This window comes from Neophocaena asiaeorientalis, unplaced genomic scaffold (assembly GCF_003031525.2).
Source record: "Neophocaena asiaeorientalis asiaeorientalis breed wild unplaced genomic scaffold, Neophocaena_asiaeorientalis_V1.1 scaffold205, whole genome shotgun sequence".
NCBI classification, from domain to species: Eukaryota; Metazoa; Chordata; class Mammalia; order Artiodactyla; family Phocoenidae; genus Neophocaena; species Neophocaena asiaeorientalis.
Window position 1 is genome coordinate 699,240 of NW_020174369.1, and position 24,954 is coordinate 724,193.

The window sequence follows — 24,954 nt, forward strand, 5'->3', positions numbered from 1 at the left end:
AGCGTGGGGGAAATTCTGTTTTAAAGACAACATAAAACTGCTCTTAACTTTCTGACTAAAATCACCTAGTTAGAGACATTATGCTCTGTGGGACAAGTCACAAATCAGAAAAGGAACTTTGCTAATGTTTTTGGACCATGTCCATGGGGAAGGGAAGTTGGAGGTGAGGTGGAGAGGAGGGATTAATTACACTGAAAAGGAGTCACAAATTATCCCTGCACAGTGGCTAGGATTGGGGGCCCCAAATTTAAAGGTCTACAGGAAATACAAGCAGGTTGTCTGCCTGAACAACACTCCTGGATGGAAAAGTTTCTCTGCTTCTGCATCTGGCTTTTCTCACTCTTTTTTTTTTTTCCCACTCGGTAACATTTGAGCGGATTAAGAGAAAAAAAATGTCTTATACCACAGCCGTTGGGAACAAACGTTTAGAGTAAGCACAGACTGTAAACCACTGAAGAGCAGTAGCAGAGAGTTAGGAAACCTATGGGTATCAATCAGTATTCCAGGAAACCACCTCCATATCCCAGCAAGCCAATTACAGTTGGTCCTCATTATTTGTGGATTCCAAATTTGTGAATTCTCTGGCTTGCTAAAATTTGTTTCTAATCCCACAAATCAATACTTGGGAGCTTTCACGGTCATTCACAAGGTGGTGGAACACTTGAGATGCTCATCACACATGCCCCCAGTTGAGTTAAAACTAGGAGATGCTCTGCCTTCTCATTTTGACTTTTGTCCTATAAACAAGTGTCTTTCTCGGGCCTTAATAGTGCCACGTTTTTCACATTTTTGTGCTCTCTGTTGGTGATTTTGCTGTTTAAAATGGCCCCCAAACATAGTGCTGAAATGCTGTCTAGTGTTTCAAAGACTGAGAAGGTTGTGATGTGCCTGACAGAGATTAATATGTGTGTTAGATAAGCGTCATGCAGGCATGAGTTATAGTACTGTTGGGCGTGAGTTCAATGCTAATGATTCAACAGTATATATTAAATAAGGTGTCTTTAAACAGAAACTCACATAAAACAGGATTATGAATTGATTGGCTGACAAAGGTGTCGTGAACAGAGGCTCACAGGAGCCTAACATTATATTTCCCCTGGGAGCCATGGTTCACTATTTGCTAATTTAGTACTCATGGCAACTTTGTAGAACATAACTCCACAAATAACAAGAATTGGCTGTAATTCATGGAGAGCTCAGAAATCTCCATTCCAGAGAGATTTTCTCTGACCTCTTTCTTTAAACCAGTGTCACCCCTCCCCAGGGGCACTTCCCATTTCCTTTCTCACTATTGGTTGTCTCCTTGGAAGCACCTTCTGATACACCTTCTGATACAGCATGGGTTGTATTGTTTTTTTTTGTTTATTTTCTGCCACTCTCCTCTAGAAAGTAAGTATACACACTACTATATATAAAATAGGTAACGAATAAGAACCTACAGTATAGCACAGGGAGCTCTACTCAATACTCTGTAATGACCTATAAGGGAAAAGAATCTAAAAAAGAGTGGGTATATGTATATGTATAACTGAATCACTTTGCTGTACACCTGAAGCTAACCCAACATTGTAAATCAACTACACTACAATAAAAACAATTTTAAAAAGTAAGCTCTATGAAGGCAAGGGTATTTGTCCATTTAGTTCAATGTTCTAAGCTCAGCACTTACAATAGTGAATAGTACAGAGTACCCATATAAGAATGAGTTGAAAGGGTGAAAGAATGGATGAATGAATGACAATACGCTTGTCAAGGTCTCTGGGAGGAAAACTAGTAAGTCCTGTGTCTCTTCCTCGTTCTATTAGTATCTTGGTGACTATATTACTTTAGCCAAAATATGTGCCTTCTTTAGGCTTAATTTATAAAATAAAAGGGTGGATATTAAGCATTTTGTGGACCATGTTGGGCTTTGAAAATATGAGGAAAGCTATGGATACACTACCTAGATAAAAAAATGAACATTCAGTTTTATATGCAGCATTTTACCTATATTTTCAGGTGCTTCACAGAATGCCATCTATAGTTTGTGGATCTCATTTTGAGAAATGGCAGCCATGGACTAGAATGAATATCTAAGTTATCCTCTAACTCTTAACATCTATATTTTCTATCCATTCCCTAAGGGAAAAAAAGTCTTGAGAACTTACCACATGCATAGCATTGGGTTAGGTGATATGGGGAAATCATAGGAGACATAATAAAAAATAAGATTCAACTTTCAGCCTCAGTAATATAGCAAAAGAGAAGGGATAGTCAAATATAAAAGAAAAGAATTTTAGGTGGAGGGCACATACTGGGCAAAGGCAAAGATATGAAAACTACAGGAGTAGTTGGGAAATAAATAGTTCTGGTCTCTATCTGGGAACCCCTGGTGGGCTTAACTACACATGTAGGTCAGGGGAGAAACAAATTCTCTTATTTTGTCATCAGGGCACAAAAAGAATGCCATCATTAGCAACTGAAGCTATCGTGAATCCTTTTTTTCCATCTCCACCACCTTGTGCTATGCCAAGACAGCCAGTTTCCAGAGCCAGTGACCAAGAATCATTTGGTTTTCTTCTTTCCACCCCTATCATTCATTACATATGCATTAAGAACCTGAAGTGTATCATATACTTTCACATACCTTTTCTCATTTCTTCACTACTTTTTTCAGATGAGGAAATTGAGGCTCAAAGCCCCCATTTATTGGTAGGGCCAACATTAAGAGTCCATGACTTATGACTCCAAATCCATGTTCTTTCTCCTGTATCATGCTGCTTTTGCCTGGGCATGCCTATACTTAATTGCAGTTGGGTAGAATTTGAAAGGATATACTCGAAAGATGTAGAGATAGGGATGTAGCCTGAAGGAATTTGGAAAGAGGTGATGGACATAAGTCAGGATGTTATTCCAGAGACACCAAGACAATATATCTTGGAGAATGGACTCAGATTCACCTCAGTATCACTTGCAGAATTACACCATGCTGCAGGTGATACTACACCAGCATGGCTACACCCTTATCATGTAAACATCACCTCATAAAATGTTTAATTACGATATCATTAAAACACAGTAAATATTATCTTCATTTTAAAGATGAGATGGGAGCTGAGAGACAAATGACTTGTTTGAGTTTTTAGAGCTAGTCAGGAAAAGACCCAGATTTTGGACCCCAGGGTGAATGACTCCACAGCTGGCATTTTTCCTACCATATAACACTGCTTTTCTGGTTTGAACTTAGTCTTTGTTGTGAAGAGAGAACTCTCCAGATGAGCATTCCATTCTGCACACAGGGAAGTCTTACAGGTTTACATGGAGCCAATGGATTTCAAATGGTTCTTCTAGTAGACACCTTCACAACTCCCAATTTTCAACTTGTTTTATAAAAATCTTTTGATTCCACACATCATCCCCCTGCTTTTATACGAGGACATATGGCTTTCCAACTGGAATTCCTTCTCCATAAGTCAGTGAACCTTGACTGGACAGGAATTAAGTCCCTTCCCTCCAGTTTGCACACTTGCCAGCTGTCCCCTCCATTTCCCCTTTACAACCCAGAGAACATGCAAACACAGACCTTGTGTGAAACAACAATGCTACCTGTTGGCTGAACCTGAAGAATGGTCCTGCAGATGTCTCTACAGCCATTGTCTTCCACATATCCTGCTCTCTATGTCCAGTTAGCTAATTAGTATTTCCACATTCAGGACACCCATATGTCCCAACTTGGTGCCTCTGCTCATACTATCTTACTTCATCTGTAACCTTCTAATTTCAAGTCTTCTTGCCCAAAGCTCTCTTATCTTTAAAAAAAAAAAAGCAACTTGAATGCCACTTCATTCAAGAAGTTTTCCTTGATCTCCTCCAATGATATTAATCTCTTCCTTTTAGATCATCCTCAGCTGTATACTTATAATTGGTACCTTATATTACCACAATTCATAAGTGTATCATCTCTACTTAACTACTTGTCCCCTCGATTTTCTTATGGCAGGAACTATATGGGATTAATATTTGATTCTCCACAACATAGTATCTTAAATGTATTAGTTAAATGTTTCGCCAAAAATGATCATTGTCATCATAATGTCTCTAATTTAACAAGCACTTATTTTGAGCCAAGTATTTTTCATGTATCATTTCTATTTCTTACAATAACCCTGCAGGATATTTTTCATCATCCTCATTATTCAAGTGAGGAAACCAAGACTCAGCCAGCCAATAATTGGAGGAGCAAGAATTAAAACTTGAGTCTAGGCTTCCAAAGACGTTTGTTCTTGGCATTACAGTTTGATACTATTGCAAAATAAACTTAGAATAAGTGAGGCACTGCACGCATTCATGGGAGTCTCTCACACCCCTACCATTTGAAGCAAAATTAAGATCAGAAAAACAGTCCATGAGTACCTCTAATCGTTGTCAAGGAGTCCCTATACAAAAGCCATTTATTTTGAGAAACATTGTAGTGTAGTGATTATGAACACAAATTCTGGAGCCAAATTGCTTCGCATTGAATGCTGACTCTGCTATTTGATAGCTGGGTGTTCTTGGGAAATTCCTTAACTTCTCTGTGTTTCATTTCTTCATTTTGTAAAATCCATCATCATCATCATCATCATCATCATTACCTTTCCTGCTTCTAAAGGTTTGTTGTGAGAATTAAATGAGTTATGTGAATAAGGCACTTAGGAATGTGCTCAAAACCTTAGTCCAGTTATTATTGGGCCAGCCAGCTGTTGCAAATCACTGGTTTGTAGGTAGGATCCAATCTGTGGATTATCTTTAACTGTAATTGCTCCATGTAGTATATTCTGAAGCAGTAATTTATTGCTAACATTTAAAATGCTTTAGATTACAGACAAAAAAATGCAGATTCCTGGTTTCTCTGGAAAATCAGTAACTCTGAACACCTCTTCCTGCCTGGCCATAATCTATTGGTCTATGAGTAATAACTGGTCCCATTTTAAAAAGGCATGCACTCTCCAGTGCATCGTCAGAGTCCTTATCTTACCTTAGACTCTAGTCTCATCTGTGTTTCATGCTGCTGAACCAGTGATCCCTGTGTTATGCCTATTCTAATAATGTTTTGAACTGTTATCTAATCTATCATATGCTTTAATGAGTTGAGTTATCAAATTTTCCAGTCCAAACACAATTTTAAACTGCAAACTAGGTAAGCATTCATATGAGCTGGCTGATAGAAAAAAATGGCTGTTGGAATACATAGAGCTGATAATCAGGAGAAATAAAAACCCAGTAGGAGACATAACACTTCATCATGACGAAGCATCACATTCAAAAATCACACTCAAAATGTAGCATCACAACGTAATATTATGTTACGTGAATTCTTGCTTATAAGATTGATCCTTCCCCCTGTCTCCTACTGTAAAGCCTCACTCAAATACTATATCTCATTAGGTCTATCTAAATCTTTTAATCATACTCTCTATACAAAACCAGATGGAATTTCTTATTCTCCTATCTCACAGGGCACGATTTGAGAAATTCTATTCTCATCCTCGTCACAGTCTTCTCCACCAGCCCATGAGTCTAGAGCACAGGGGAACCACTGAATTTGCTTGTGTGCCCCTTGGGGCTAAGCAAAGTGCCTTAGAGTTATTTGAGAAGTATGTATTTGAGTGAATTCTAGTAAAATTAAAAACCATCGACTTCCTAGCCTGCTTAGGCAGAGGGTATAAAATATAATTTTTCACAAATAATTCAATCAAAAATTTCAAAATGTATTAGGCATATAAGTAGGCCAACTCCCATTAGAAACATTCATTTATGCCATTTTGCCCTTAGAGCCAGATATGAGTTGGCTTCCTCGTTGTTTTTTTGTGGCATGGCAGATTGCTTGAACTCTGTAAGTCAGTTTTCTCATTTTTTAAACTGAGGATTTCTATTTGCTCATCCAGCCTCATCTTGCACCTCACCTCCTATAAGAAGTCTTCATAACATGTACAACTCGATTTAAGTGCCTCCCTATGAGCTTCCTCATCTCCCATGATCTATCACACTACCTTGAAATCCCCTAGACTATCACTTCCATAAAGGCAGAGATTATGCCCCATTCGCCATAAGATTCCTTGAACAGACTAAGTTCTCAGAAAATATTTGTTGACTGAAAAAAGTAGACGAGTGAACCAACAACTGCGTATACTTCCAAGGTAGTTGTAAGAACCCAAATCCAAGTTGTCATCATTATCACCAGCAATGTCAAACATGGAGGAGCGGAGCTGAGAAATCTGCTTTGGCCAAAACTGCTGTCTGTTGCTCCCATCTGTCGCTGTCCTAGCCCTAGCCCTTCTCCCATTACACTCCCCTTGAGCTTTCCTGAAGCTGACCCCATGCAGGCAGGGCTAGTGGGGTGTTTTGCAGCCTCACCAACCTAATTGTTCCTCATTTCCTGCCCATAAATGGTACAAGGTGTGGAGTTGCACCTCCCAATGTCCCCATTTCAATCATTTGTCTATATTAATCGACACTAATGGCTTTTACAAATGTAAGTCTTTAAGCTCCAGTAAGTTACATATGTTTGAGGAGGCCTTCGAAAGAAAACAAATTCCCTGCCCCTTTAGCTTTCAGGGAAATGTTCTCCAAATATCCTGAAAGCTGGGGCAGAGCCTAGCATTTCAAAGCCCTGTGCCTTTGCTCGGTGATCTCTCAAGAGACTAGGTTGTTATTATTAATAAAGTGTGACTTTCTCCAAATGAAAGAACAAAGCCCTGTGTGTTACCAACTGCGTGGAAAAGACAGGCACAATCAGATTTGAATCACATCAGTTTACTTGACACCAAAAATTGCATGTGTTTAACTTTCACTTACTTTAAAAAATATTTTTGAGAAATATAACAGAATTAGATAAGATTTAAAAAATGTTTTTATCCTTGAGCCCAAGACTAGAGTACTATACTATCAGCTACTATCTCAGAGCAATCACTGTCAGCCTTTTTTCATAGTTATTGTATTCAATATAATACAGTTTTATATCCCCTTTTTTCATTTCATTATACCATAAACGTATTTTTCTGGTTATAGTTCTAGTTTTAAGAGCCAGTATTATTTGTTTTTAATACATATAGTTTAATCTCCTTAACCATTGACTATTATTAAACATCACATACAAGATCAACAATTTAAAAAAACCCTAATTTAGAAAGTAAGCAACAGACTAGGAAAAAACACATAGCAAATATAAAAGATTATGAAAGATTCCTTACCCACCTTGTCGTTAGCCATCTGATCAGCATCCCTTGTGAGAATTCCCAAATACTGTGTCATTCTGAGAACCAGATATAGGAAGGCAAACGTCTGATAGTAAGAATAGACAACAGAAAAGAATAGTTAAAAATTGTTTGAAAACTGTAAGTACAATAAATACTGTGAATAATTCAAAGTCCCATAATTAAAAGGTGAGCAGTCTCCAATTCACCAAAATAAATAAAAATCTAGTAATATGGTATTTACTTGATATGTATATGCCTAATATAGTATTGCTAAAACTAGATATCTAATACAACAAGAAGACAATTTCAAAACTGCATGATCTTAGCCTGGATTTCCCCCAAAGCAGATACTGAGACAAAGGCTAGTGTGTAGAAACTTCATCTGGGAAGTGATTCCTGGAAATAGGAGTTGGGAGCAGGGCAAATAAAACACACGAAAAGAGAAAAAGAAAGAAGACTAATATGAAGATGAATCATTACTGATCTGGTCAGCACTATAGGAGAGTGATGCTTGATCCTGCCAGGACTCCTAAGGAGTCTTCTAGAATACATCTCAGAACTATTCTCCCAGGAGGTGAGTAGAGGAAGAATTTATCCACCAGCTATTGACCCCATTGGGCAAGCATAACCCCATGGGAACTAACTCATTCACACTCAGACCTTTCCTGGCTTTGTCAGTTAACACAATACTGCTCCCTATAGATTGAAATTGCTGTCTCAGAAGCAGCTGAAGTAAGAAGAGGTGCTGAGAGGGTTTGAAGTACCTCACAAGAGGCACCTAATACAGTCCATCCTCGGCATCACCCAGATTTGCTCATGCAAAGCTAAGTTCATCTCCTTCAAGGAGGTGGCTAGCTGCTATTCTGCAAGTGAAACAAGCTACATCCTCACAGTCACAGCTGTCCCAGGCCTTAATTAGTATCCATTACCTCCCTCCTCCAACACCTTCTACAGATTGCCCTCACTCCCAGCCCATACTTGAGCCAGTCTAGGCTGCTTTCCTCATGACCTGCCCCAGGATGGCATCCCTAAGAGTGTCTAAGTTGCTCCTTGGCATGGTTGCTTCAGTTGTCAGCTCACCGTTCTCACCACGCATGGAAGATGAGTCCCTTGAGCTTCTGACATATTCAGCCCTCCCTCCATTGTGTGGCAGCAACCCTAGCTCCTCTTGGGAGTCAGGGTCCATTACTTGAACCAGTTCAGCAACTCCTTCTTTGCTTGTTGGTTCAATGATAGAGGAACCCAAAATGGCCAGGTGAAAATACAGTTTGAAGTTCAGTGCAAATCTTACTGTGTCTCCTAGTATAAGTTCCCTTCTTGGGTACTAGGCCTTTGATCCTGCAGATCCTACTGATGAAGCCCCAAAACTCTCATTCTGAAGTTCTACTTTCCAGGATCTCTTCTATAATCGACCCTCTTGGCCTGGGTTCCCTCAAAGGCAGAACCCAAGACAAAGTGCAGGCAGGTTATTTAGGAAGTGATTCCAGGAAGAAGGGATGAGGGACAGGAGGAAAACACAGGCAAAAAAGAGGAAGGAGAGAAAGCCAATACAAGGTTGCATCATTGATTTGGCCGCATCTGTGGTAGATAGGTGTTTAAGAAATGTATCTTGAAACTGTCCACCCAGCTGTCAAAGAAAAAAGCATTTCATTATGTAGTCAATTTTTTTCTTTGGTATAAAGCTAAGTCACTAATCATTGCCAAAATTCCCTTTCTTTAAAACCCTACCTTCCCAACATGCAGTGCAGGCTAATTTTATTTTATTGTCCAGGTCAGAGAGATTTTCCTGTATCAGATGTCATTTTCTATTTTCCTTGCTCTGAACTTCTAAGTTATTCTGCCTTGAAGCTCCAGTATTAGATTTCTCTCAAGTTGCAGGACTTCAACATTCCTCCTCTCTGTTTAATGTAACTTTCAGTGGTTCACATGATGTCCCTGATTCTAAAGGGGCTTTACTCACCGCTCCCCTAGTCCCCCCTGACCCACCCTCCATGCATTATGGATGGATGTCATGCTTCACCATCCCCTTCCACACATTAGTCAACCAGAACATACTGTGATGATAAAAATTTTTGCCAAAAATTCCTGGCTATGATCACATTGAGCTATGAAGGAACACATTTTATTTTTAGACAGATTCAAAAAAGCAGTAACTCCAACAAGTGAGTTCTAACTTCTTCCCAGAGAAGAAGCATTTCTGGCTGAAGGGAGTCCTGGAGGGAGTCAGAAGGTGTGGGTTTGAGAATGGTCCTGACACTAACCCAATGAGGGACCTTTAGGAAACTGCAGCACTAAAGGGGTAATATCATTTTCCCATCTGTAAAATGGGCATGATAGTCATAGCTGTGTCTCTTGAGTTGCTGTGAGGATCAAATGCAAAAACAACTAACATTTTCATATCTTGTTATTATTTCATGTTAATGTGATTGCTATTACATTACCATTAGCTTAGTGTAAACTGGTAAAAATACTTACCTATTGGTCTTTCTCAACACACATTTATTGAGAACTACTATTTGCCAGGTCTGGATGTAAATTTCAGTGCCTATAAATAAAGGCATTTGACAAAACCTAATCAAACCCCACCCCTCCTGTATTAGTCAGCTTGGGCTGCCATAACAAAATACCATAGACTGGGTGGCTTAAACAACAGAGATTAATTTTCTCAAAGTACTAGAGTCTGGAAGTCCCAGATCGAGGTGTGGGAAGATTCAGTTTCTGGTGACAATCTCTTCCTTGCTTGCAGATGGCTGCCTTCTTGCTTTGTTCCCACATAACCTTTCCTCTGTGTATGGAGACAGAGAGAGAGAGGGAGGGAAGGAGAGGGGGAGGAGAGAGAGAGAGAGAGAGAGAGAGAGAGAGAGAGAGAGAGTGAGAGACAAGAGATGGTGTCTCTTCCTCTTCTTATGAGGACATGAGTCCTATTAGATCAGAGTCCCACTCTATGACCTCATTTAACCTTTTAGTTGCCCAAAGGCTCCATCTCCAAATACATTCACACTGGGAGTTAGGCCATCAACATATGAGTTTTAGGGGTCAAAATTCAGTTCATAACATCTCCTGAGGTTTCAGTATTGTATAAACAAGTTAGAAAAAAGACACCCCCCATTTTTTCTTCAGATTCATGTATTGAAAAGAACCCTCCAATCTGTTCTTTAAAGAGAGAACCACATCACAGTCCAAATCTACGTCCACTCCAAACCCCTTAGCCAGGGAAGACATTTGGCCGTTGATTCTCTTGGGTTTCCCATGCCAGGTCCACTGCATTCTTCACTTCTGAGGTCGAATTGCAGAGCTGCATTATACATGTCTCAGTCCTAGTTCTTTCTGTAGCTTTATTTGTCTAAGTTTCTGAATCTGCCTATCATGTTCCTAGCTCTTCATTTTCCTCACCTGTCTCCCTACTGCCACCTCCCCTCCACTCTTCTCTCCTCTCTTCTATCTCTTTCCAGGGTGCCAGTATACTACAAAAAAAATTGAAAAATACAACAAAAATAGTGTGTTTATTTGAACTTTCTATATTAACAATTGGACCCAATGTTTTACATATGGAGGTACTTCACCTGAAAAAGTGTCTGGAGGTTGAAGAAAAATATATTGCTCATGATGTTAGAAAAAGTAACTAATATACCATGTAAAAATAAGCTTATTCTAAGTCCTCTGGCTTTTGGGTATCCTGTATGTGTCTCTGCCTTCACCTTCCCTTCCCCTTCTTCCCTTTCCTGCTCTTCTCTGTCTCTGTATATCTTCCCTAAGTCCATCTCTCTCTCTGCTCCCTCTAATCTCTCACTGGCTCTCTCATCATCTCTATCTTCTCATTTCTTCATTACGATGTCTGTCCTCCCCTCCCCATACCTCTCCCTCTTTCTCTCTCTTTCTCCATCTTTCTCGCCCCTTCCCTCCACAGACACCCTCCATTAGCAGCTCTATCTGGCTTTATCATTTCAGCACAGCCTTTTTGGCACCAGAATCTTTCCAATTTCCTGCTGGAATAATAACGAAGCTTAAAGAATATGTCAAAAGTTTCCTGTGAACAGAGTAGGTGCTAAATGAGCTCTCTCACTGATAGGGTTCAAGAAATTGGGTTTTTTCACCATGATTCTCAATAGAGTGGTATGTGTCTAAGCTGCCCACAGGGCCCAGTTCCCAACCAGATGAGAGACACATTTATTGAAGGCAGACTGGGTCCTGGAAAAGGTTCTTAACCAAAAGTCAAGAGCTTGATATGAAAAGCACAGCTCTGGCATCCACGGACTGTCTGATCCTTGAAAAGTCCCTCAACTCTAAAACAAAGGAGCTGGAGTGATAGTTTTTAGGAGCCTTCTGGCTTTAACTTTATGACTTTACGACTCATAAAGTACTATACTTCAAATATATGTACTCTGTGTGTGTGAAAAATATAGATATCATTGCATATGTATATAAAACACACATGCAAATATGTGTGTGTGTATGTATTGATATATGAAACACACACATGCATATACACACATATTCTTTGGAGGAAACACTCTGGAAAGCCATTCTGGAACTTCTTCCCTACAAGCTACAATGGGTCCTAGGTGGGAGGAAAGCTTCATTCCCCTAAAACACTAAGAGTAAAGAAAAAAATCTGGAAAACAGATCACAATGAAAGCAAGATTAGGATATAGAATTCTTGGACGTGGTATGTTTTGGTTTTGTGTTACAAAAAATATAGGTATTGTATTATAAGACTAAATAGATCACATATTTGAATTCTGATTCATAAATGCTTTAAAGTTGGTGTTTATTAAAATGCTAATTTTCCATTGGTTTTGAAAAGTAAATTAAAATTAACAAATTACGTTAATGGATAGTGATTGCAGAGAGAAATATGTTCTATAAACTATTTTACCCTTTGATGAAAATACACCTATGTATGATCAGCCACATTGGGTGTATGAAAGCTGAGTTCATAGGGCCCCAAGGAAGTAATGACGTCATTAATTAACTAATTAATACATAGCTACTATATACATAAGTTTTTAGGAAATTAGATATGGCTCTTGCCCTTCTAGAGATGTACAATAAACACAGTATTGTGATGCACTATGAAGGAAAAGAAATGAGATAATACAGCAGCACATATAGGTGATTGGTGGGGTGGGGAAGATATGGGTTAGAAAGTGTGACAATCCGGTCGGGGTGAGATGTGCTCCTAGACACCTTCCTTACTTTGCCATCCCAAGGGCGACAGGAAGCCTTGCTTTGTTTAGGTCCTGCTGGCCAGTCAGTGCAGGTAACTGATATTAAGCTACCCTATTAATCATACCTGAGCCACCTGCGCCTTTACAGAGGGGGCGAGATTCATTTACATTCTCCCAACGACCTCAGGAGGTACTAAGTATTACCGTCCTCATTTTACATGGTGGCCGGGGGTGGGGTGTGAGGGTACAACATTATACACTGATTCTAATGTGCAAAGAAATATAGCTCGTTTTCTCCTTAACTCTCATGAGTTTAACTATGAATGAGTTTCCATCTCCTGGACGGTTGAGGGGTCGGGGGCCCTATATTCTAATCCAGTCTGCTGCACGTACATCCTGATGCAATAAGTCAGCAGTCCTTTGTGGTTAGTTTAGCTTTCTTTGGGTGAAACTGGCTCAGTCACTCATATTTGGCCCTCTTCTGCTTCTGTCTAGGGTGTACCTGGGGAGAGGACCGAAGACAGCAGAGTGGCGATGAGGGCTGTATCCCTGGGGACCCTCAGACCATCGCCAGCCTCTTCTGTGGAGGGGCCATTGGGAGCTGCTCACTGGACTGGCCACCGCTATTGCTTCTGGAAACTGCCATGCGCCTGGGCATTGCCCTGTCCTCTGCCACCAGAGGAGGCACCTAGTCAGCTCAGGGTCTCTATTTCTCTCTCCCAGCCCCACCCTACCTCCTCCCCATCCCCCCGGCCAACTTCTGAAGGTCCTGGGGTGCTTGCTAATAACTCACCCTTGTCTCTGACACCTCAGGTTCTGCCAGCCCCTCACCTCCAGTCCACGGCACCGTCTCCATCCTGCCCATGGCTCTCCTCACTCGCTGCAGCAGATCCTACAGAAAGCTCGCTGACTCTCAGCTCAATCCTGTTCCAAGCCCAGGGTCAGGTGGGAAATTTGGGTCACCTGATCATAACACACAGGAAAGACAGTTAGTTTGGAAAAGCCTAATTTTGGTTATCTCTCTCTCTATTCTGTACCGACGAGTTTGCCTTTGCATCTCCTTTCATAGTCCTAAATATAAGGCCAAGAGCAGTGCCTCTTTCTGCTATACCACTCACGTAACACCTACGGCTCTCCCTACACTGGACTGAGACGCTGAGAGAGGTAGGGCACAATCTGCCTGCCTCTCCTATTTCTCTCTTTCCTAGAATCTTTCCAGGTGGAAGGCATAGACCTCAGGGCTCCCATTACCTGCACATGTGTTCTTCTACATCAAGGCAGCCAGCCTCAGGGCCTGGTTGCCACAGGTGGAAGTAGTAGCCTTCCTACAACTACAGAAGAAACTATGACTTAAGAGGCTCAGGATTTGTTCTTCATAGGACAAAGGAACTTTAAAAATTTTCTCTGTAGTCACCAACCCAACATGTTCTTCCTTACTATAGATCCCCTTTTTCATTCAGGGTCAGAGTGTGCCCCAGATCCAGTGGTTGCTAGGGCTGGTCATGTGACTGAGTCCTCCCCAATGAGCTACAAGTGGAAGGCGCTGGAAAGAGAACAGGCTTGACTGGTGTTTGTTTTGGGTTTCTGTCCTTTTTTTTTTCCCCTTCTTCCTGCCAGGAATGCAGGCATGAGGCCTAGCAGTGCAGTAGCCAGCCTGCAAACACTAAAGATGGTGACAGAGAAAGGTAGCAGGAGCCTGGATCCATATCAGGCATGGTTCCGCTAGAGAAGCAGAACTAGTTTGGGGGGGTGGAGGTGGGGACCATGACAGAGGGAGAGTTGCATTGCAAAGGACTGATGTATGTAATCAATCATGAGGGCTGTCTAGTCTAGGCAAGTCTGAAACCTGTAAGGCAGCTTATCAGGAAGGGCAGGCTGGAACTCTGGGGCACAGGAGGATGCTGAGACCCACAGGTGAAATTCGTTTTTCTTCAGGGGAGCCTCAGTTCTGCTCTGAAGGTCTTTCAATGGATTGAATCAGGGCTACCCAGATTATCTAGGATAATCTTCCTTACCTAAAGAAAACTGATTATAGGCTTTAATCGCATCTATAAAATACCTTCCCAGCACTAGATTAGTGTTTGCATGGATAACTGGTGACTATAGTCTATAGTAGTCTAGCCAAGTTGACACATAGAACCAACCATCACAGGGTCCCAAACAGCATTGTGTTGCCACCACACTAGCTCTGGACTACCTGCCTCTGGATTTGTTGTTAGGTGAAAAAAATAAAAACAAAACCACAAAACATGAAACAAAACCCTATGGATGAAGTCTTGGTAGCCAGGTTTCTGTGACACACAACCAAATGCAAATCCTAACTGCTGTATTCTTCCTCCACAAAACTCACCTTTATGCTTTTAGCTTGCTATGGACTCAAACAAATATCTAATGTTTAAGTCATAACTGAGCAATAGCTCTGTTGTTTTATGAAGATACGAGTCTTCTCCCCAAAGCTCTGAAATTCATTGTTTCAAAGAGTGAGAAGGCCTGCAGGCAACAAGATTTATATGATATGAAAGTACAGCTAAAAATAAGTAGCCCTGACAAAAAAGTAGCCCTGTTATAATACATATGTGGAAAATAAGTAATTTGATCAAGGTTGGAACTCAGAACTACCTGGGGCTAAAACCTATCCCCTTTCTATTCTGCCATGATCAGAGCGAAACTCTGTGTTTGGCTGTCTATGGGAAAGAGAATCACTGACAAAGCTGCAAGGTGAATTTCTTTAGAACTCCATACTCATAAGAATGATCATCATAAAATTACTGCCAGTAATATTTAGCTCAATCAGATTTATTCTATATTAATTTGCTCTCACCATCACTATTAAAATTGAAATTTCAGCCTTCATATCTTATTCAGAATGACAGATGTAGGCTAATCTATGGTTGTATGGGAAAAAAAGAAAGAAAGAAAATTAAGCTGTCAAAAACCATAGATATGCACTTGGAGGAAGCAGGATGGGGCAAGGGTGAGAAGGTCAGCCAGCATTTTGGTGTCTGTACTTGTTTTTGACCAGTGAGCATATCAAGATGGGACTATTAATTTGTACGTGTCGACTTGATTTTGAAAATATTGGTGCTGATCTGCGAAGACAGCACATACCTTCCTTCCCTTCCCTTCCCTCCAAAGACCCCTGATAGTAAAGAATCCTTATATTTTCATAGAGTTTCAAGAGATCTTCTCTCTCTTTGCTGATTCAGTTCCACAAACAACTTTCAGAGGTAGGCAGGGTAGAGATTTTGAGTACCATTTTCTACATGAGGAAACAGCTTCAGAGACAAAATGACTCACTAGAGTTCGCATGGCAAGCAAACCACAACACCCTCCATGATCCCTGGGAAAGAAAGAGAGGAAAAAACAGCCTCTTAAAGTATTTAGAAAAATCTTTTGAAAATTGAATAGAACTTGAGCCAGAACGTCTTGCTGTGACAAGAGACCAGGGAATGTGGAAGAGCATGGTCCTCTGCTCCCCTTTTAACTGGAGGACTAAGGTTTGCAACATCTGCCGAGACCAATGCATTTCCCACTACCTCAAATGTTAATTTCTTAAGAGGTCATTGAGAGACAGTTTCAGGGAGGCTAGGCATGTCTGCCTGGTTCTTAACTTTTAAATGCCATTAAATTCATGTCTGAATTGTTGCAAGGCCATGTGTATTTTCAGACCCTATTACTTCTTGGGCCATGTTAGGGGTGTGGCAACTTAGTCACTAATGAGGTCCCCTGTGGTTGACCATGAATAGTGGGAAGAAGAAGAAAAATTCACCCTTTTCCATAGGCTAAAATTAAACTAGACCTAACCTGAAGATATGCAAAAGCATATCTTATTTTTATTTCCCTCTGATCATGTCCTAGACAGTAGATAATAATTATCAGCATTTGCGTGGCACTTTATGACTTATAGAGCCACAATTTCAGTCAATACACTTCTCACGTAACAGGAAGCCTGACCTTGTGAGTGGGATCAGGGAAGAGTTCTCTGAAGCCATAACTTTTGAGATTGACTCTAAAGCAAAAATCCATTTCCTTTCTATTCTACCAAGATAGCAAAAGTCTCCACTTGGCTGCCTATGGGAGAAGAATCAACAGCACTTTGAAGTGGATTTGTTTGGAACCCATATTCATAAGAATAATTACTATAAAAACTGCCAGTAATAATTACCTAAATTAGATTTACTCACTATTAATTTGCTCTCCCATCTCTATTGAAATTGCAATCTCAGCCCACATATCTTCTTCATAATGACAAATGTAGGCTAATCTATGGCTATTTGAAAAACAAACTAAAGTAAAAGCTGAAATAAATAAACAAAAATACCAAAAAAGTGTGTTTTGGGGGAGGAAGACTGGGGTGATAGAGTGTTCAGGATGACAAAGGGAGATACCATAGAGAGGTTAGCCCAATTTTGAGGCTATAGTAGGTATAGTAGGTGCTTTTAGAATATATGTATATATGAATATATGTATGTATAAATAAACAAGTATGAATACATGTGTGTATAAATAAATATATGTATGTATATATATGAGTATATGTATGTATGTATTGATAGACACATCAATTCATTTTGGATTCAATTGAATACATATATTCAATTGTATTCATATAATGTGAATTCAATATCTATATATTGATTTGAATTGATTTATGGCACACTCATCAATTTCATTCTATCTACTTTTCTCATACCCCTTTGTTCCTAACACCTACCACAGTGCTTGGGGCCATTGTACTTCATAAATATTTGTTATAGAAATTAAAATACTTCTCCCTCATTTTCTGCTTCACATGGTCTACCTCTATAGCCTCCTCCATAATGAACACCGATGTCAGCACATAGTAAGTAGCTTGATAAGAACTTGATCAGCTGAACTGGATTGACCCCTTCAAACTTTGTTTTCTGAGTACAAAGGGTCTCACTGTCAACACCACTTAGATAACCCAGGAGCTCACCTTCCCATTGCTGAGAAGGGGAAGGTAACACGAAGCAGAAAATTCCCCACTCTGACAAGTCTGTGGGAGGGTCTGGTTTCATGGTTGGAGACCTAGCCATCAGTTAGAGAAAGAGAAACAGTTGCTATTGGAAACCTTGAGGCCCTGTAGCTGTCAGAGGGAGTGAAAGGCTGGAAGCTAATCAGGCATAATGAGCTTACAGTACCATAGATCATGTCAGCTAGCATTCTTATTAATTTCCTGCCCAACGGCCATACACAGAGGACCGATTCATCCATCAGTCCTTCCCCAGCCTGGGACACTAATGCACTTGTCAAATCAGGAATGCAGTGATGAAAATTCAGGAGTGGCAGAAATATCATCCATCATCCTGCTATACCTCACCTTTGGAGAGCATCTTACCCACACTTCCTTCTGAATGGGAAGGACCAGACACTGAGAATATGAAACTGTCAAGGACCAGAAAGAACGTCTAGCCCAAGATGGCAATAAGATTCATCGGTTATAGAAAAGGTTGGACTAGATCAGGGATGGCACAAATATGGCACATGTGCTGCCACTTCCCCTTTTCTGTGTCCTTGGAAGCATTGCAGATCAATTACTCCATTCCATCCTGGGAACAACGGCAAAATCCTTCTTACTATAGCATACTTTGAACCTACTACCACTACAAAGGCAGATCATAGGGGATGAATACTTCCTTACTGGTAATGAACAAACAAAGGAAAAGTTTAATGTGCCCCATCTGGCTCCCTTTTTCTTTTAACATCTTTGTTGGAGTATAATTGCTTTACAATATTGTGTTAGTTTCTGCTGTATAACAAATTGAATCAGCTATATGTATACATATATCCCCATATCTTCTCCCTCTTGCATCTCCCTCCCAACCTCCCTATCCCACCCACCCCTCTAGGTAGTCACAAAGCACCGAGCTGATCTCCCTGTGCCATGTGGCTGCTTCCCACTAGCTATCTATTTTACGTTTGGTAGTGTACATATGTCCATGCCACTCTCTCACTTCGTCCCAGCGTACCCTTCCCCCTCCTTGTTGTCCTCAAGTCCTCGCTCTATGTCTGCGTCTTTATTCCTCTCCTGCCCCTAGGTTCATCAGAACATGTTCTGGCCTGGGGAGTCTCCCTTTCCATCTATAACAGTTTTCTTCTTCTCAAATCTAAGGGAAATCCATTGGGTTAGGGTGAAGCAGGAATGAGTGTCTCACATAGTGGATAAGCCCAAGTATGAGGATTTGAGGTATGGCTTATCTGAGAGGGGGAACCTTTGGGGGCCAAAGTATACCTTCACAGTTTGAGAGCTGAAAGTTTAACTGGGGGATCATTACTATGCAAAGAAATAAGATGCCATGAAGAACATTCAGGGGCAGTTCAGGGGGAACCAATCAGTGTGTGGCTTGTGAATGGAAAATAAATACCCCAGGGTCCCTTTTTATTGTATTTGGACAAAACAGAGATCTGAGGGGCACAATATGTTACTTGGAGGCCACAAGGTGATATACGAGTGGAGTTCTGAAACGTAAGGAGGGATTTGCCAATAAAGAGGCAGCAGAGACCAGGAAGGTTCATCTCAGACAAATGGAACACCAAGTAAAGTTTCAGAAGCTCCAGAGAGTTTCAAAGTGATTTCAAGTAGGTTATATCATTTGGAGCCCAAGATGTCTTTGGGTCACAGGTGTTATGATGTCTATTTCAGAGTGAAGGCAATGAAGCCTCAATAAGGTTAATAACTTACCCAGAGTCACACATCTAGCTGCACAGATTGGAAACTAAACCAGGTTAGTTAGTCACTTGATCAAGAACCCAGGCCCTTTCCACTAGATTTACCACCGCCAGTGGCAGGGTTGATAAACCTCTTTATTTTATCTTTGAGCATAGAGGTTCTTAATGAATGAAGAACCAATAGGAAAAACAGCACCATATCAAACTAATGGTAAAGAAATAGTAAGGATATGAGATCAGAGTTGGCAGGCAGCTCCTGCAATGGGGGAAAAACGTTTATGTTAAGTTCCTACGTGTCAACAATTTAATCCACATTGATTTGGCCTTGCTATTGCAAGACCCACAGTAGCATGCTATGAACGTTAATAGATGATTTCCTTTTTGCTAGTTGGAGCTGGTGTTCAAAAAAGATTGAGGCAGATTGGTAGAAACTTAAGCACTGTTTTTCTTTCTTCCATTCATTCATGCTTTTAACAAGGATGAACTGAGTTTCCCCCTTCCACCAGTCACTGCACTAAACATTGAGGATATAGAGATGAATCAGACAGTTTCCTAATACTGAAGAGCTCAAAATCTAATGGGAAAATAGAAACCAACAAGTAGCCAACAAGAAACATGTATAAGGAGAGGAAAGTACACAATCCAGAGGCACACAAAGGAGTGAGCTGCTCACTCAGCCTAAGTGGACTGGACCAGGCTTCTGAAAGAAGTGGTTTTTGAAACAAATTTGGAAAATGACTAGAGGTGGCCAATGGTACAATATGAATAGCCAAACAAATAAATATAGTAAAGATTATAATTCACTGAATAAAAAAGGCATACATACATAAGTCTGTATGGATCTAAGCGAATGGTGGAGAAGGGAAAGATCTTTCTTACAGTAGAAAGCCAAATAATAAAAGTAGACAAAAATATTGGATTTAAAAGATCACCATTTGGCAACCATAACAATAATCGATTCAGGCAAGAATTATCAATGAGTGCTAAAACTAGTGGGTGAAAGTTTGAGGAGTAGCAAGATATTGGCATAGTTTCAAAGTATCTCTCCAAAATTCTTAATTACAAAGAGGAAAATAGGAACTTTACAGTAGAGAAAACTGGCAGACACCACGTGCTTCCTGACATAAGGCACTGAGACGACCATAACATCATTCTGTGATATTTTTGCCAAAAATGCATAATCTGAATCTAATCCTGAGGGAAGATCAGATAACCAAATTGAGGAATATTCCACAAAATAACTTACCTGTGCATTTCAAAAATGTCAATGCCAGGAAAGACATAGAGAGACTGAGTGAAATTGCTCCAGATTAACTAAGACTGAAGAGGCATGACAATTGAATGTAATGCATAAGCCATGATTTTCTTTTGTTATAAAGGCATTATTGGGAAATTGGTAAATTTTTAATAAGGTCCATAAATTAGATAATAGTATTCTCTCAATGCTAATTTCCTGATTTTGCTAATTATACTGTGGTTATGGAAGAGAATATCTTTGTTTTTAGGAAAAACACACTGAAGCATTTAGGGATAAAGAAATATGTCTGCAACTTATTCTCAAATATTTCAGAAAACACAGAGATGAAAAGAGAAAATAATTTTTAAAAGTGTAATAAGATATTAACATTTGGGTGATCTCGGGTAAACGGCATAAAGGATGTTATGGACTGAATGTTTGTGTTTCTTCCAAAATTCATAAACTGAAATCCTACCCTCTAATGTGATGGTGTTAGGAAGTAGGGGTCTTTGGGAGGTAATTAGGATTAATAGATAGGATCAAGAGGGTAGAACCCTCATGAATGGGATTAGTGCCCTTATAAAAATCATGAGACAGCCCACTTGTTTTCCCTCTCCTTCAGCCATGTGAGGACACAGGGAGAAGTGGGCAGTCTGCAACCCAGAAGAGGGCCCTCACTAGAACCCAGCCATGCTGGCACTTTGCTCTTGGACTTACCAGTCTCCTGAGATGTGAGAAACGTATTCATGCTGTTTATAAGTCCCCCCAATCTATGGCACTTCATTATAACAGCCCAAAGTAAGGCAAAGGGATTCTTTGCACTATTCTTGCAACTTCTCTCTAAATCTGAAATTATGTTAAAATAAAAAGTTAAAAGAAAAAATAAAAACTTAATATAGTATGATTAAAGCCAGGTAAAGTTTGTAAGTGTGAATTGTCTAAGACTGCAAGAGAACTTGGGGAAAAGATGGCAGACAACTTGATGAAGTAATGGACCTATAAATGATTTATCCTTATTTGTATTACTTTATACAGCTGTTTGTATAATAAATTAAAAGGGCATCATGGTAGAGGGAAACAATGACCAGAGTTTCACTAGATAGAGAAAGCAGAGAAAGATATTAGAGAAAATCATTTAGCGCGTGTAATACTAATTTTAAAAAATCTGGCATTACACAGCATTTACTATGCTTTACACACTGTTCTAAGTACTTAATTCATATTAGCACACTGACCATCACAAGCACCCAGTGTGATAGGTATTACTATAACCACTCCCATTTCATAGATGAGAAGACCAGAGCACAGAGAAATTAAGGAACTTCCTCAAGTCACATGGTTAACAAGTGGCAGAACGAGGATTTGAACCCAGGCAGTCTGGATGTAGAAGTCTGTGCCCATAGTCATTATTCTATTATTAACTTTTAGGCTTGCAAAATGTATTATGGGAGGGAAGGGCCAGATTCTCCTCAGCCACTTCCTGTCCCACTTTTTACAATGAACTGATTATAAAATTTGCAGAGAGATCCAAATTGCTGGACAATATACTCCATGAGGACAAAGAAGGTTCAAGCATTTGTGTAGCCCAGTATCTAACAAAATAACAATGCCCATGGTTGGAACCATGAGGTAGACTGATTATGACAGCAGAAGGGAGGCAACATTTTCTGAGCCCTCACTGTGTCCCACACACGCTCTGAGTACTCTGCATGCTTTAAGTCATGAGCTCTCTCTCTCAATAACTAGGAGGTAGATATACTATTACCCACACATGACAGATGAGAAGTGCCCAGCATGTAGCAGAGCTGGGTCTTGAACTCTGTAATCTCATCCTAGGGCTTGGACACCTACCTACGAGGCTAGCATATAAGGAGTATGACATGGAGAGACATGAGAGCTGGCCTTCTGCTAATTATTGGGTGACCTCTCTTCTATGTCCTATTTGCCCAGGGATAATTGAGGTGTTGAACTATATGATCTTTGGGTTCTCTCCAACACTTTGCCTCTATGCCTCTTTCAGAGATGTCCACTATAACATTAATATGAAAAGTTCTGGCTAAAGCAGGTCTGTCTTGAACACCTTGCAAGAGAGAACAGTTACTGAATGACCAAAGGAACCACCACAGAAGATGGCAGCTAAACGGACCCTGGTGCTTGTTATAATCAAGACCATAGAACCACAGATGCTTAGAGCTACAGGGATCATGCAATCAGTTGTCTCAAAACAGGAATATTTGAGAGTGAAAGGGAACACTTAATAATTATGTAAGGACAAGTAGAGAAATTGGGACCATTCAGGACAAACCGAAACATCGTCACCACACTAAAAGCTAAAGGGCACCTGACACACTCAGGGAGCCAACTCCACATGTGCTGTAAGCTATTTGAAGTGCAGCAGATATAACAGTTCATTTGACCTTCACAATCACTCTGTAAGGTAGTATTTTTCATTCCTCTTTACAAGTAAGGAAACTGAAGTTCAGAGAGGTCAAAGAATATACTATCTGCTTCCAAGGAGCAGGCTCTTTCCAGTGGGTCAGACTGGGATGGCCTCTAGGGTACATTAGGCCAGTGATACAGAACTGGGCACACTGAATAGAAACAAGAGATGAAGTAGCAACAAGCATCTAAGTTATATATAAGAGTTTTAAAAGCCTAATAGAATGAGAGAAGATATTTGCAAACAAGGCAACCGACAAGGGATTAATTTCCAAAACATACAAACAGCTCATAGAGCTCAATATCAAAGAAACAAACAAACAGCCCAGTCAGAAAATGGGCAGAAGATCTAAATAGACATTTCTCTAAAGAAGACATACAGGGTCTCCCCTGGCAGTCCAGTGGTTAAGATTCCGCGCTTCCACTGCAGGGGGCATGGGTTCGATCCCTGGTCAGGGAATTAAGATCCCACATGCCGTGCAGTGTGGCAAAAAAAAAAAAAAAAAATGAAGAAGACATACAGCTGACCAGTAGGCACATGAAAAGATGCTCAACATCACTAATTATTAGAGAAATGCAAATCAAAACCACAATGAGGTAACACCTCACACTGGTCAGAATGGCCATCATCAAAAAGTCTACAAATAATAAATGGTGTGGTGAAACGGGAACCCACCTACACTGTTGGTAGGAATGTAAACTGGTGCCGCCACTATGGAAAACAGTTTGGAGGTTCCTTAAAAAACTAAAAAAGTTATCATACAATTCAACAATCCCACTCCTGGGCATATATCTGGAGAAAACTCTAATTAGAAAAGATACATGCATCCCAATTTTCATAGCAGCACTATTTACAATAGCCGAGACATGGAAACAAATGTCTAAGTATCCATTGACAGATGAATGAATAAAGGTGTGGTATATATATATACAATGAAATATTACCCAGCCATAAAAAAATGAAATAATACTATTTGCAGCAACATATATGGACCTAGAGATTATCATACTAGGTGAAGTAAGTCAGACAGAGAAAGACAAATATCGTGATATCACTTATATGTGGAATCTTAAAAAAATGATAGAAATGAACTTATACTCAAAACAGAAGTAGACTCACAGACACCAAAAACAAATATGTGGTTACCAAAGGGGAAAGGGGGTAGGGGAGGGATAAATTACCAGTTTGGAATTAAAATATACACACTACTATATATAAAATAAATAACCAAGGACCTATTGTATAGCACAGGGAACTATACTCAATATCTTGTGATAACCTATAATGGAAAAGAATCTGAAAAATAGTGTGTGTATATATATATATATATATATATATATGTATGTATATGTATAACTGAATCACTTTGATGTGTACCTGAAACTTTGTAAATCAACTATATTTCAATTCAAAAAATTAAATTAAAGCCTAACAGAAAATATATTCTTAAGTGGAAAGAAACTATCCTATTGTGATCATTGCTACTGAAATTAGCACATTGCTTTGATTTTGGCCAGAATGCTTTCAGTTTAATGTGATCACACTACTTTGTTCATTCTTGTTAGAGGCTCTAGATGGAAGATGTATGTATACATTTTCTGTGGTTATTAAAAATGGGAAAGCCACTTGATCATGATTTAATTTACTGAATCAGTGGGGACAGGCTAGATTACACTATGACAACAAACGACTTCAAAATCTCAGTGCTTTAGAGCAACAAAGATGTGCCTCTGCTTCTACTGCATGTCTGCTGAGCCAGCTAAGGCTCTGCATCACTGCCTTCACTCTAGGACCCAGGCTGACCAGGCAGCCCCCATCTAGAGCATTGCCTTCTTCCTGTGGACAGCTATAGAACGCTTGAGGACCTTGCACTGGAGACAAAATGTTTAACTCTCTGCTCACAGTTTGTGGACCAGAACATGGATGGTGGCCTAGCAATAGCCATGAGGGGACTTGGCAGACCCAGGCACCATGTGTCTGAAAGAGGTGGGCACTTGAATAGTTGGTGAAGAGTACGAATGACTACCAAGCTTAAGGAAGTTCTGTAGACTCCAATCCCAACAGCAAATATCTACTAAACACTGGTTTTGTGCCAGGCACTGAAGATAAGACATGGCCCTTAGTTTTTTATATCAGGGTGTTTGAGATCAATTATTATACCAAATGATGTCTTTGGTGACAGAAAGTTTTAAAAACTCAGCT

General features: G+C 40.0%; 1 long non-coding RNA gene across 1 annotated transcript in view; it reads right to left on the minus strand.

Annotated features, from left to right (window-relative positions):
- Positions 1-7,215: 7,215 nt before the first annotated feature.
- The window catches only part of LOC112407070 (uncharacterized), a 35,316-nt gene continuing 17,577 nt past the window's right edge, over positions 7,216-24,954 (minus strand). Inside the window, exons 2-3 of the long non-coding RNA XR_003004662.1 lie at positions 13,217-13,348; positions 7,216-7,302 (exon numbers count right to left, since the gene is read on the minus strand). This is a non-coding gene — a long non-coding RNA (uncharacterized LOC112407070). The remainder of the gene's footprint in view (positions 7,303-13,216; positions 13,349-24,954) is intronic.